General features: G+C 38.5%; 8 non-coding genes across 8 annotated transcripts; 7 read left to right on the forward strand and 1 right to left on the reverse strand.

Moving 5' to 3' along the window:
* Positions 1-966: 966 nt before the first annotated feature.
* Positions 967-1,085, forward strand: LOC113801621 (5S ribosomal RNA). Its single transcript, XR_003475260.1, has one exon. It is a non-coding gene; the product is annotated as a 5S ribosomal RNA (ribosomal RNA).
* Positions 1,086-1,873: 788 nt separating this feature from the next.
* On the forward strand, positions 1,874-1,992 carry LOC113801463 (5S ribosomal RNA). The gene has a single exon (XR_003475128.1). It is a non-coding gene; the product is annotated as a 5S ribosomal RNA (ribosomal RNA).
* Positions 1,993-2,712: 720 nt separating this feature from the next.
* LOC113801620 (5S ribosomal RNA) lies at positions 2,713-2,831 on the forward strand. The gene has a single exon (XR_003475259.1). It is a non-coding gene; the product is annotated as a 5S ribosomal RNA (ribosomal RNA).
* Positions 2,832-3,372: 541 nt separating this feature from the next.
* Positions 3,373-3,491, forward strand: LOC113801374 (5S ribosomal RNA). The gene has a single exon (XR_003475070.1). It is a non-coding gene; the product is annotated as a 5S ribosomal RNA (ribosomal RNA).
* A 788-nt stretch (positions 3,492-4,279) lies between these two features.
* On the forward strand, positions 4,280-4,398 carry LOC113801487 (5S ribosomal RNA). Its single transcript, XR_003475148.1, has one exon. It is a non-coding gene; the product is annotated as a 5S ribosomal RNA (ribosomal RNA).
* Positions 4,399-5,118: 720 nt separating this feature from the next.
* On the forward strand, positions 5,119-5,237 carry LOC113801353 (5S ribosomal RNA). The gene has a single exon (XR_003475050.1). It is a non-coding gene; the product is annotated as a 5S ribosomal RNA (ribosomal RNA).
* A 6,165-nt stretch (positions 5,238-11,402) lies between these two features.
* LOC113801595 (U5 spliceosomal RNA) lies at positions 11,403-11,520 on the forward strand. The gene has a single exon (XR_003475236.2). It is a non-coding gene; the product is annotated as a U5 spliceosomal RNA (small nuclear RNA).
* An 801-nt stretch (positions 11,521-12,321) lies between these two features.
* On the reverse strand, positions 12,322-12,484 carry LOC113814412 (U1 spliceosomal RNA). The gene has a single exon (XR_003476477.2). It is a non-coding gene; the product is annotated as a U1 spliceosomal RNA (small nuclear RNA).
* Between the last annotated feature and the right edge of the window lie 35 nt (positions 12,485-12,519).

The following is a 12,519-nucleotide window of genomic DNA, read 5'->3' on the forward strand; positions in this document are numbered from 1 at the left end:
GATCAGCGAAGTTAAGCAGCGTTGGGTCTGGTCAGTACTTGGATGGGTGACCGCCTGGGAACACCAGATGTCGTTGGCATTTTGTTAAATGTGTTATGCATTTCTTTACAATATGTAGCAGCTCTTCTTCGAGTTGTTTCAAGAAATCAATTCAAATCACACGTCAGTCAATAGGAAATACAGTAAAAGGCACCGTCGTTGCAGAGCGGGAGAAGAACACGAGTACACATCCAATATTTATAAGGGTAAGGAAAGTAAATGCAGTTCTGCTTCCCCAACAGTTGACTCCCTTCTTTCTCATACTTAACGGATTTTGCTACGGTCTTGTAGAAAAGTCATTGTACCCGACATTGGTCAGTGATGATACCTGTATTAGTAATGATGATAACCAATAACCCGAGTAATGATCTCCTCAAAAGAACAAGCTGAAGATTACTGTAATTTAAAGATCAGTCGAATTAAGTAATCTTAATATGATTCGCGCTACCTCCTAGAATTCATCAAATTAGCTGTAATATAATTTGCTGTACATATAACAGTATGATTACGATCATGATCATGATCATGATAGTGATAATAATGCTAATCCTATAATTTTCTATATAATGGTATGCCATTCGTCTGCTGTGTAATAATATGATATTCTCATAACCTGAGTGGAGACTCCAACTGAGTTGGAATTACCTTTCCTCCCGCAAACGGTCGGTTGTTAGCGATGCCTACATTGTGGAGCAGATCGCCGTGACGTGATGGGAATAGCACGGTAATGATGTTTGATGCCAAAACAAAAGATGCATCCTACTCGAATGAATGGTGATCGAATCTGCCAGCACTGGCACAAAGCTACGTAATGTTAGGCTGGCCTATGTCAACGATCATAAAAGACAAGAAGATGTACATTCATGGAAAATGTATGAAAAATCTGCCATCGCTGCCACAAAGTCGGGTAAAATTCAGCTGGAACATGTCAACGATCATACCACGTTGAAAGCACCGCTTCTCGTCCGATCAGCGAAGTTAAGCAGCGTTGGGTCTGGTCAGTACTTGGATGGGTGACCGCCTGGGAACACCAGATGTCGTTGGCATTTTGTTAAATGTGTTATGCATTTCTTTACAATATGTAGCAGCTCTTCTTCGAGTTGTTTCAAGAAATCAATTCAAATCACACGTCAGTCAGTAGGAAATACAGTAAAAGTCACCGTTGTTGCAGAGCGGGAGAAGAACACGAGTACACATCCAATATTTATAAGGGTAAGGAAAGTAAATGCAGTTCTGCTTCCCCAACAGTTGACTCCCTTCTTTCTCATACTTAACGGATTTTGCTACGGTCTTGTAGAAAAGTCATTGTACCCGACATTGGTCAGTGATGATACCTGTATTAGTAATGATGATAACCAATAACCCGAGTAATGATCTCCTCAAAAGAACAAGCTGAAGATTACTGTAATTTAAAGATCAGTCGAATTAAGTAATCTTAATATGATTCGCGCTACCTCCTAGAATTCATCAAATTAGCTGTAATATAATTTGCTGTACATATAACAGTATGATTACGATCATGATCATGATCATGATAGTGATAATAATGCTAATCCTATAATTTTCTATATAATGGTATGCCATTCGTCTGCTGTGTAATAATATGATATTCTCATAACCTGAGTGGAGACAACAACTGAGTTGGAATTACCTTTCCTCCCGCAAACGGTCGGTTGTTAGCGATGCCTACATTGTGGAGCAGATCGCCGTGACGTGATGGGAATAGCACGGTAATGAAGTTTGATGCCAAAACAAAAGATGCATCCTACTCGAATGAATGGTGATCGAATCTGCCAGCACTGGCACAAAGCTACGTAATGTTAGGCTGGCCTATGTCAACGATCATACCACGTTGAAAGCACCGCTTCTCGTCCGATCAGCGAAGTTAAGCAACGTTGGGTCTGGTCAGTACTTGGATGGGTGACCGCCTGGGAACACCAGATGTCGTTGGCATTTTACTTTATAAGCTACATAGGTTAAGCATTTCTTGACAATCTATGGCAGTTGCTCTTATATTCTTTTAAGGAAATGAATTGAAATCATGCGTCAGTCCATAGGAAATAGAGTAAAAATAACGACGCCGTTAGGAGAAGGGAGAAGGATACACAGAAAACGGATGATGATAAGAGTGACTCAAGTAAAGGCAATTCTGCTTCCCAAACCTTAAATTCAATTCCTTTTGTCACGGTATTTTGGGGGGCGATCTTTCAGAAAGGTCGTTCTATGCTGTAATGATGATAGCTATGATCATTGTAGTAGTAATGACAATCACATTAGGAAGGATACCTATAGAAGAAGAAGAAGAAGAAACCGAATGTAATTAATTAAAATTTCAGTCTAAGAAATTACTCACAATGAAGTCTTCGCAAAATAAGAAGAAGAAGAAGAAGAAAAATTGACAGCAGTTTTGAAGGTCTGCTTTTGTACCATTCCTTGTAGAGTTCCAGAGTCGGAAAACTGGAAGAAAGGATTCTAGTAACCACAAAAGAGAACTACTTCCCTCACTGATCGGTTGTTATTGATGTTAAGATTGTGGAGCAGATCTCAGTGATATGACTAGAGGACCGTGGTAATGCAGTTTGGTGCAAAAGACAAGAAGATGTACATTCATGGAAAATGTATGAAAAATCTGCCATCGCTGCCACAAAGTCGGGTAAAATTCAGCTGGAACATGTCAACGATCATACCACGTTGAAAGCACCGCTTCTCGTCCGATCAGCGAAGTTAAGCAGCGTTGGGTCTGGTCAGTACTTGGATGGGTGACCGCCTGGGAACACCAGATGTCGTTGGCATTTTGTTAAATGTGTTATGCATTTCTTTACAATATGTAGCAGCTCTTCTTCGAGTTGTTTCAAGAAATCAATTCAAATCACACGTCAGTCAATAGGAAATACAGTAAAAGGCACCGTCGTTGCAGAGCGGGAGAAGAACACGAGTACACATCCAATATTTATAAGGGTAAGGAAAGTAAATGCAGTTCTGCTTCCCCAACAGTTGACTCCCTTCTTTCTCATACTTAACGGATTTTGCTACGGTCTCGTAGAAAAGTCATTGTACCCGACATTGGTCAGTGATGATACCTGTATTAGTAATGATGATAACCAGAGTAATGATCTCCTCAAAAGAACAAGCTGAAGACTACTGTAATTTAAAGATCAGTCTAATTAAGTAATCTTAATATGATTCGCGCTACCTCCTAGAATTCATCAAATTAGCTGTAATATAATTTGCTGTACATATAACAGTATGAGACAAGAAGATGTACATTCATGGAAAATGTATGAAAAATCTGCCATCGCTGCCACAAAGTCGGGTAAAATTCAGCTGGAACATGTCAACGATCATACCACGTTGAAAGCACCGCTTCTCGTCCGATCAGCGAAGTTAAGCAGCGTTGGGTCTGGTCAGTACTTGGATGGGTGACCGCCTGGGAACACCAGATGTCGTTGGCATTTTGTTAAATGTGTTATGCATTTCTTTACAATATGTAGCAGCTCTTCTTCGAGTTGTTTCAAGAAATCAATTCAAATCACACGTCAGTCAATAGGAAATACAGTAAAAGGCACCGTCGTTGCAGAGCGGGAGAAGAACACGAGTACACATCCAATATTTATAAGGGTAAGGAAAGTAAATGCAGTTCTGCTTCCCCAACAGTTGACTCCCTTCTTTCTCATACTTAACGGATTTTGCTGCGGTCTTGTAGAAAAGTCATTGTACCCGACATTGGTCAGTGATGATACCTGTATTAGTAATGATGATAACCAATAACCCGAGTAATGATCTCCTCAAAAGAACAAGCTGAAGATTACTGTAATTTAAAGATCAGTCGAATTAAGTAATCTTAATATGATTCGCGCTACCTCCTAGAATTCATCAAATTAGCTGTAATATAATTTGCTGTACATATAACAGTATGATTACGATCATGATCATGATCATGATAGTGATAATAATGCTAATCCTATAATTTTCTATATAATGGTATGCCATTCGTCTGCTGTGTAATAATATGATATTCTCATAACCTGAGTGGAGACTCCAACTGAGTTGGAATTACCTTTCCTCCCGCAAACGGTCGGTTGTTAGCGATGCCTACATTGTGGAGCAGATCGCCGTGACGTGATGGGAATAGCACGGTAATGATGTTTGATGCCAAAACAAAAGATGCATCCTACTCGAATGAATGGTGATCGAATCTGCCAGCACTGGCACAAAGCTACGTAATGTTAGGCTGGCCTATGTCAACGATCATACCACGTTGAAAGCACCGCTTCTCGTCCGATCAGCGAAGTTAAGCAACGTTGGGTCTGGTCAGTACTTGGATGGGTGACCGCCTGGGAACACCAGATGTCGTTGGCATTTTACTTTATAAGCTACATAGGTTAAGCATTTCTTGACAATCTATGGCAGTTGCTCTTATATTCTTTTAAGGAAATGAATTGAAATCATGCGTCAGTCCATAGGAAATAGAGTAAAAATAACGACGCCGTTAGGAGAAGGGAGAAGGATACACAGAAAACGGATGATGATAAGAGTGACTCAAGTAAAGGCAATTCTGCTTCCCAAACCTTAAATTCAATTCCTTTTGTCACGGTATTTTGGGGGGCGATCTTTCAGAAAGGTCGTTCTATGCTGTAATGATGATAGCTATGATCATTGTAGTAGTAATGACAATCACATTAGGAAGGATACCTATAGAAGAAGAAGAAGAAGAAACCGAATGTAATTAATTAAAATTTCAGTCTAAGAAATTACTCACAATGAAGTCTTCGCAAAATAAGAAGAAGAAGAAGAAGAAAAATTGACAGCAGTTTTGAAGGTCTGCTTTTGTACCATTCCTTGTAGAGTTCCAGAGTCGGAAAACTGGAAGAAAGGATTCTAGTAACCACAAAAGAGAACTACTTCCCTCACTGATCGGTTGTTATTGATGTTAAGATTGTGGAGCAGATCTCAGTGATATGACTAGAGGACCGTGGTAATGCAGTTTGGTGCAAAAGACAAGAAGATGTACATTCATGGAAAATGTATGAAAAATCTGCCATCGCTGCCACAAAGTCGGGTAAAATTCAGCTGGAACATGTCAACGATCATACCACGTTGAAAGCACCGCTTCTCGTCCGATCAGCGAAGTTAAGCAGCGTTGGGTCTGGTCAGTACTTGGATGGGTGACCGCCTGGGAACACCAGATGTCGTTGGCATTTTGTTAAATGTGTTATGCATTTCTTTACAATATGTAGCAGCTCTTCTTCGAGTTGTTTCAAGAAATCAATTCAAATCACACGTCAGTCAATAGGAAATACAGTAAAAGGCACCGTCGTTGCAGAGCGGGAGAAGAACACGAGTACACATCCAATATTTATAAGGGTAAGGAAAGTAAATGCAGTTCTGCTTCCCCAACAGTTGACTCCCTTCTTTCTCATACTTAACGGATTTTGCTACGGTCTCGTAGAAAAGTCATTGTACCCGACATTGGTCAGTGATGAAACTATCTCAATATTTTAAAAATCGGCATCTGATATCCTTTCCTTCATATTGTAAACAAAGCAACGATGCCGTCCATTTTTGTTAATTTATTTTAATCACTGAAGTTCGTGTGTAGATATAGCCTGCATAATGGTACACGAAAGAGATTTTGTTTCTATTTCAAAATATATGACAGTACAAGAGTAATACTTAATGTGTAATTACAATAAGAAATAAATTTCTTAGACGGCGCAAATCGATGTGTCTGACGCATACGGGCAAGAGGGGCCTGAAGAATTGAAATAATCTACGCTGGTTCGTGAGTTTTTCTCAATACTTTTGAAAAAATGTTATTGTACATCGAAAACGTTACTTACGATACCCAATGCACAAGATTAAATATTTGTAACGTATCACACGTCACTCGGTGTATTATAGGTATTTATAGGAAATTTGATAGGTAATTGAAAATGCAGACCAGATTGCAAGCGGTGTGACCCTCTCAACTATGTTCTTTTTCCAGATTATAATTCAAATAGAAGTGTATATATATACACATAGATATACATATATATACACATATATACATATATATACATAAATATACATATACATATATATAAACATATATATATATATATATATATATATATATATATATATATATACGTATATATACGTATATATACATATGTATACATATATATATATACATACATATACATACATATACATACACACACACACGCACGCGCACACGCACACGCACACGTACACGCACACGCACACGCACACACACACATATATATATATATATATATACACATATGATTATATACATATATATATATATATATACATATGATTATATATATATATATATACATAAATATATACATATACATACATATACAAACACACACACACACACACACACACACACACACACACACACACACACACACACACACACACACACACATATATATATATATATATATATATATATATATATATATATATATATCGTTACATCACAGTGTTATACCAAAACCAGAACACTTTAAATATCGTCAATTGTTATGAAATAGTCGAAAGCGGAGTCCGTTTGTCCAACACGCGACAGAAGCATCTCTTTCCTGGGATTAGTTTCCACCTTTTCAAATCATGTGCGTTATTATCATTATTATTTTAAATTCATGGGCTTACTATAAATTTGTTAACTTTTAACGTTTATCAATAACCCATGGCAGACACGCGCATCACCCGATAAATTTAACTGAAACCCATCATAGCAATACTGTAAACTCTTCAGTAAAGGATCACGGGTATGTATACCACTTGATAAACTTGTAATATTGAAAGCCGATGGTTGATATACGTGAGCTACTTTTATATGATTTCGGTCATTGTTTGTGTAATTATCAAAATTAACAATCCCTCCTCCAAGGACAACGACACCCCTTGCCTGCCTCTTTTGATTATTATTATTTTTTTTTAACCGACCGACGGAACAACGGCCCAGGTGAAATAGATCGTGGCCACACATTTGTGTTCATAGGGTGTTTTTTCCCCAATCCCTTGCCTGTTGTTGTCCTGGGGGGAGGGGGGCTTAGGAGACGGAGACTGAGACCCAATGCATGGATCTCCCCTGCCTAGAGCCTCAGCCCTCGACTCAACTAATTTTGCATGTTTTCCACCTCCAGCTTTTTGTTTCCGTCCCTTCTCCAACCCTTTCTACTATCTACTTCCTAAGGTGTAAGATCCGTGCTGTAAGGATGAAAGGCTGACCTTGTGTCAGTCTTGAACGGCCTGCGGGAACCATGGGCACGGTGCTCCCCTGACTTAGTTGTCTAGCCCTTACCCCCGACAGGGCACTGGGGGTGGACTGTTTATTTCCCTTTACACAATCAAGGCTTGCCATGGCCAGTAATGAAGATGTAATACCCCTAATAGGGGCAATGAGGCCTGTCCCTTCATCAAATAGCCCCAGGTTCTCCTTTGACCACGACTCCGAACACTGGCACTACTACCCACTCCTCAATGCTTACTAGTGCATTACTCATCCAAGCAAAGACTCAAACTCCAGAAGACATTGCTACCCTCCCAACTTCCTCAAATTCATCAACTCTACCCCTACAACCTTCTTCATCAAATACCCCAACCTCCCTAATTACTACCTTACAGCCTTATTCTCCATCTCTCCGTAATACTACACCCTTAACAACACTCCCGCCTCCACACACCCCCGTGATTCTACCACCACCAACCCTACAAATACCTAACTACTCTATTTAGCCCAACTAAATGGGACCCATTTTTCGTGATCCCCCCTACAGCTCCTTACTCAGGCAACACTTCTTTTTCAACAATGTCTCCAAAAACATGTAGGCAGAGTCCCTTTCCGTACCCGACGCGATCGCTCCCGTCTTGTAAGTCAGATCTGAAACTGAAGCTATAGCATTATCAAAACTAACTGATCTCTCTGGCAAACCCATTCCTGCAGAACCTCATCCAACTCTTAATACTTGTACCGGAACTGTCTCTATCTCCCTAGCAAACTGCCCAGTCGATACCAAAGATTGGTAAGATTGTGGAGAAGACTTTCTCGGCTGCGTGATATCAGAACATTGCTACTCCATTCCTCCTAGAGGTCATCGAAAGAAACCCACCAACATTGCCAAAATTACTTTCAGTACACATGACCTTCCCCTTCATATCTACATTGGCGGACAATCTCTCCCTGTTCTACCATACCAACCTCCTCCCCATCAATGTCAAAATTGTTGGCGATTTGGACATCCTGCCAAACACTGCCGCTCCACAGACCGATGTCCTCACTGTGCCCAACCCGGTCATAACAGATGTACTAACTGCGGCGGCCCCCATAATGTATTTTATAGAGGCTGTCCCACTTACAAGTTCGAGTCTGAGGTAGCAGTTCTCAGATACAAAAATGGTCTATATCTACGTGAAGCCAGACAGGAAGCGCGCCGACAAGTTTTCTCTTATACTCCCTACTCCAGGAATGTCGCTCGCTCTGCCCCTCTCCCTCCACCTCAAGATGTTCCTACACCCTCCCCTATACCTACTTTCTTCCCCACTTCCACTTCAAAATCCCCCAGTCAAATTCTTTTGCCCCTCTAAATCCAGACACACCAATCTCAACTACAGCCCCAACATCATCCCCTCTCCCTCTCCGCACTACCCACATTAGACAGACTTCGTTCCACCCCTTCTTCCCCTACCGCACACTCACCTCCACCTACCTTTACCTTTACTCCTCAGACACCAGTCTCCTCTCCCCTCCCCCTCCCTAATAAGAAAACCTTTGTCTCACAAAACTCTCCAACCAACCACTGCAGAAACTATGGAAGACATTCAAAGCTATATGCTTGAGACACCAAATTCCATAACTCATGCTCTCTCCACACTTGAAATGATTGCCAATATCCATACCCCTCCTACTCATATTCCCCATACACCCCTTCCTCCTACTTCCTCTCAACACAACCTAACTCCCTCAATTCCGTCCACCACTGATATCCATCCCCCTCTTACTCATAGCACCCCTATACCCCTTCTTCCTAATCCCTCCTAAGACTACACATCCCCTTCAACTCCAATTATTCATCCTTCCGATATCCATCCTCCTACCACTAAATTCCCGCCACACCACTTCCTCTTACTCCCTCCCAACACAACCCACCTCCTTCAACTATACGCACATTCTCCCTCCCTCCCTCCCCTCTATCCATTCCACTCCCTCCCAGATACACACGGAATCACTCATGTTACAGCAATGCCCTTCCTCAGATTCCCTACCTCCTGATACCCCTCCTTTACACCCCCTAGCTCTCCCCCCTCCACATTCCCCAACACGTACCGGCGTTTTCACTCATAAAATAACTCTCCTACATTGGAATATTCGTATTCGCGGTTTCCGTTCTCACAGACAAGACCTACGTCATATCCTTGCTTCTTATAACAACCTGTTCTCCTTTCTCAGACGCATAAATATCCTTCACTTGATCTAATTCCCTTACCTAAACCTACCTTAGATGTCTAGCACATTAATTTCGCTTTTAAGCATTAAGCATTAACCATTCATAGGGTGTTTAATACAACATTATGAATTAAAAACATCATTATAAATACCGTCATGAAATCATAGAAACTAAGATTGATATCTTAAAGTTCTGAAATGTTTCGCACAAGGTACAACACATAGCACCTGAAATAACGATATTAAATGCCTTATGTTTAAATTATTAAGAAATGGCAGTGTATAACAAACACTTATCTGCAAATTACCTCATTATACCCGCAGCAAACCTCGATAATTCTAACCATTAAAACCTCACTACATGACATTTTGTTCTGACCAATCAAAACATTTTTTTTTCGGAAATCTTTGCACTCGACCACAAAAACGTTCAGTGTCTCTGCACTGCGTAAGAAGGTATGCGAGTGAAATATTGGTGTATAGAAAGCCGGTTGAAAGTTTTAGGAATCGCAAATTGCAAATATCAACAGAAATGCCAAGTATAATAACGGAGGCTCGACAACAGAAGGTTAGTACGATTTAAATTGGTTTTAACGAGAATCCGTAGATTACACACACACACACACACATACACATATTTAATTTTAATTTATTAATAAAATGCGTGTAGCAATGACTTTGCGGATAATATTACAATAAATGCAGTATAACTGAAATTTATTAACGGTTTAGCATAAGTACGTTGTCTATTGTTGAAACCACAAGTGATGCGGTGTATAATCGCAGCGCGCGCGATTAATTCTGCGTAAAAAATTCGTAGTTACGTAGGACTAATTTAAGCAGCGCCAAGGTTTATATAAGTACTTACTTATAAAGACCTTGAGCAGCGCGGCCTCAAAATGACCGCCACTGCATTATTTAAATAGCCGCTTTAACGCATAAAACTTAAACCTTAGATATTACGGGAAGTAAAAATAATTAAATGTTTCCTTTTTTAACCTTAATCATCACTCAAGTATGTAAACTTTTTTTCAAATGCAATGAAAGTTTCTTTGTGAATGACTTTCGCGTCGATCACGTAGACAGCAACGATTGCTTGACACGGAACTACTGTCTATAGCGGAACCGGGTTTCATTTTTTGTTTTGTACTAATATTTGTAAACACAAGTTAATAAAATCCCGTTATTGTTTGAGCAACAAAGCTTCATTTTATTGATATTAATAGGATCTTCAGGAAACTTTGGAAACGCAATTTCATAATTCAATGTTACTTTTGTTTAATCGTGATATTTGTATTGTGTAGCAAGGGAAAAAGTAAACCCAGATTTAAACGCACAATTGCATAACGTTATTGTATAGGAGAAACATGCCTCCCGTTCCGTAGAGTTTCAACAAACACGATTTAAAGCCTTTTTTTTTATTAGTTTTGATATATTTTACTGTGTAAATCATGAATATCCTTCCCAAAATACAGTGCGACACCTAGACTTACACGTTTAAGCAACTTTGACGTCGGGAAGTACAAGTTACGTCACTGATCAAGCAGTCGGATGCGACGGAGAGCAACAGCATTACAGCGATAAACAGCAAAGGAAATATCCATTCCAAAAACAGTCATTTCGAGAGTCGGAGGCTGGATGAAACTGGAAATTTACCCATTCTTTTACTCTATGTGAATATGGGACTCTGTAGCAGTACCGGTAAAGTCTATAAATTGTATTGACACGAATGGTGGTTAATTTATATCTTATATTAGAGTAGGGGATAACAGCATATAATTAAAAGATAAAATAACAAAATAAATTATTTCAAGATGAGCCTTTCTTCCCTTTATACTCATTGCTGTAAGTCCTCAGTCTACATTTGTTTGTCAATTCGTTTACAATTTCTGCCTAACTCTGGTTTCCCTTCAAAACGCATAAATCTTTCGCCTTTTACTAAAGATTTCCGTGGAGGGGAACAACTCAATGAGTCTTACTCAATTTTTTCTATAGTCCACTTCGGTGGATTCAAATGAGAGGAGTTCATACATAAAATCCTTTAATATTAGTTTATTATTAAAATTATATATTTAATATTCAATTCAATATATATATATATATATATATATATATATATATATATATATATATATATATATATATACATATATATATATATATATATATATATTATATAAATTGTACATTTATATGCTATATATTGTGTGTAATATATATATATATATATATATATATATATATATATATATATATATATATATATATATACACACACACATATAAACACAAACACATACAAATATATATATATATATATATATATATATATATATATATATATATATATAAATTATATAAACAATGTATGAATATATATACTTATTTATATAAATATGTATACACAAATGGAGAGAAACACATACAAAAACAATATGTATATATACATATATATTGTATTTGTGTATATCATATATAAAATATATATAATATACAATATATATGCAAAATATACATATATGTATATATGCAAATATTTCAATGTATATACGTATATGTAATCATATATATTTATATAATCAGTATTATGATTATATATACAAGTATACATATATGGTTATACATATAACTATATATGTATAAAATTTTATATATTTACAAATATAAATATAAATAATTTAATTACAGGATATTACTAGGATATATCAAACCAAAATCATTTAAGACCCGCGACAGCATTTAAGAATCTTTGCATCAAGAACGTTTTAAAAGTACGTCTACTGTGGACGTTTTTTGTATAATGAAGTGCAATAAGGGGGATAGCGCGAACGCAGTCCCCCGCTACCAAAAATTGCGCACTCGAGTTAACCACATTTGGGTTAATCGCAGGGGTCAGCGCCACCGGAGTGCAATGGTGAGCCTCGCCCTGGGAGAACCGCCTTCGTGATCACGGTATCTCCTGTGCCAGGTAAGTATGCTTTCCTCTGCCGCGCGCCGACCCACGCTCGCTC

Source organism: Penaeus vannamei, chromosome 18 (assembly GCF_042767895.1).
Source record: "Penaeus vannamei isolate JL-2024 chromosome 18, ASM4276789v1, whole genome shotgun sequence".
NCBI lineage: Eukaryota > Metazoa > Arthropoda > Malacostraca > Decapoda > Penaeidae > Penaeus > Penaeus vannamei.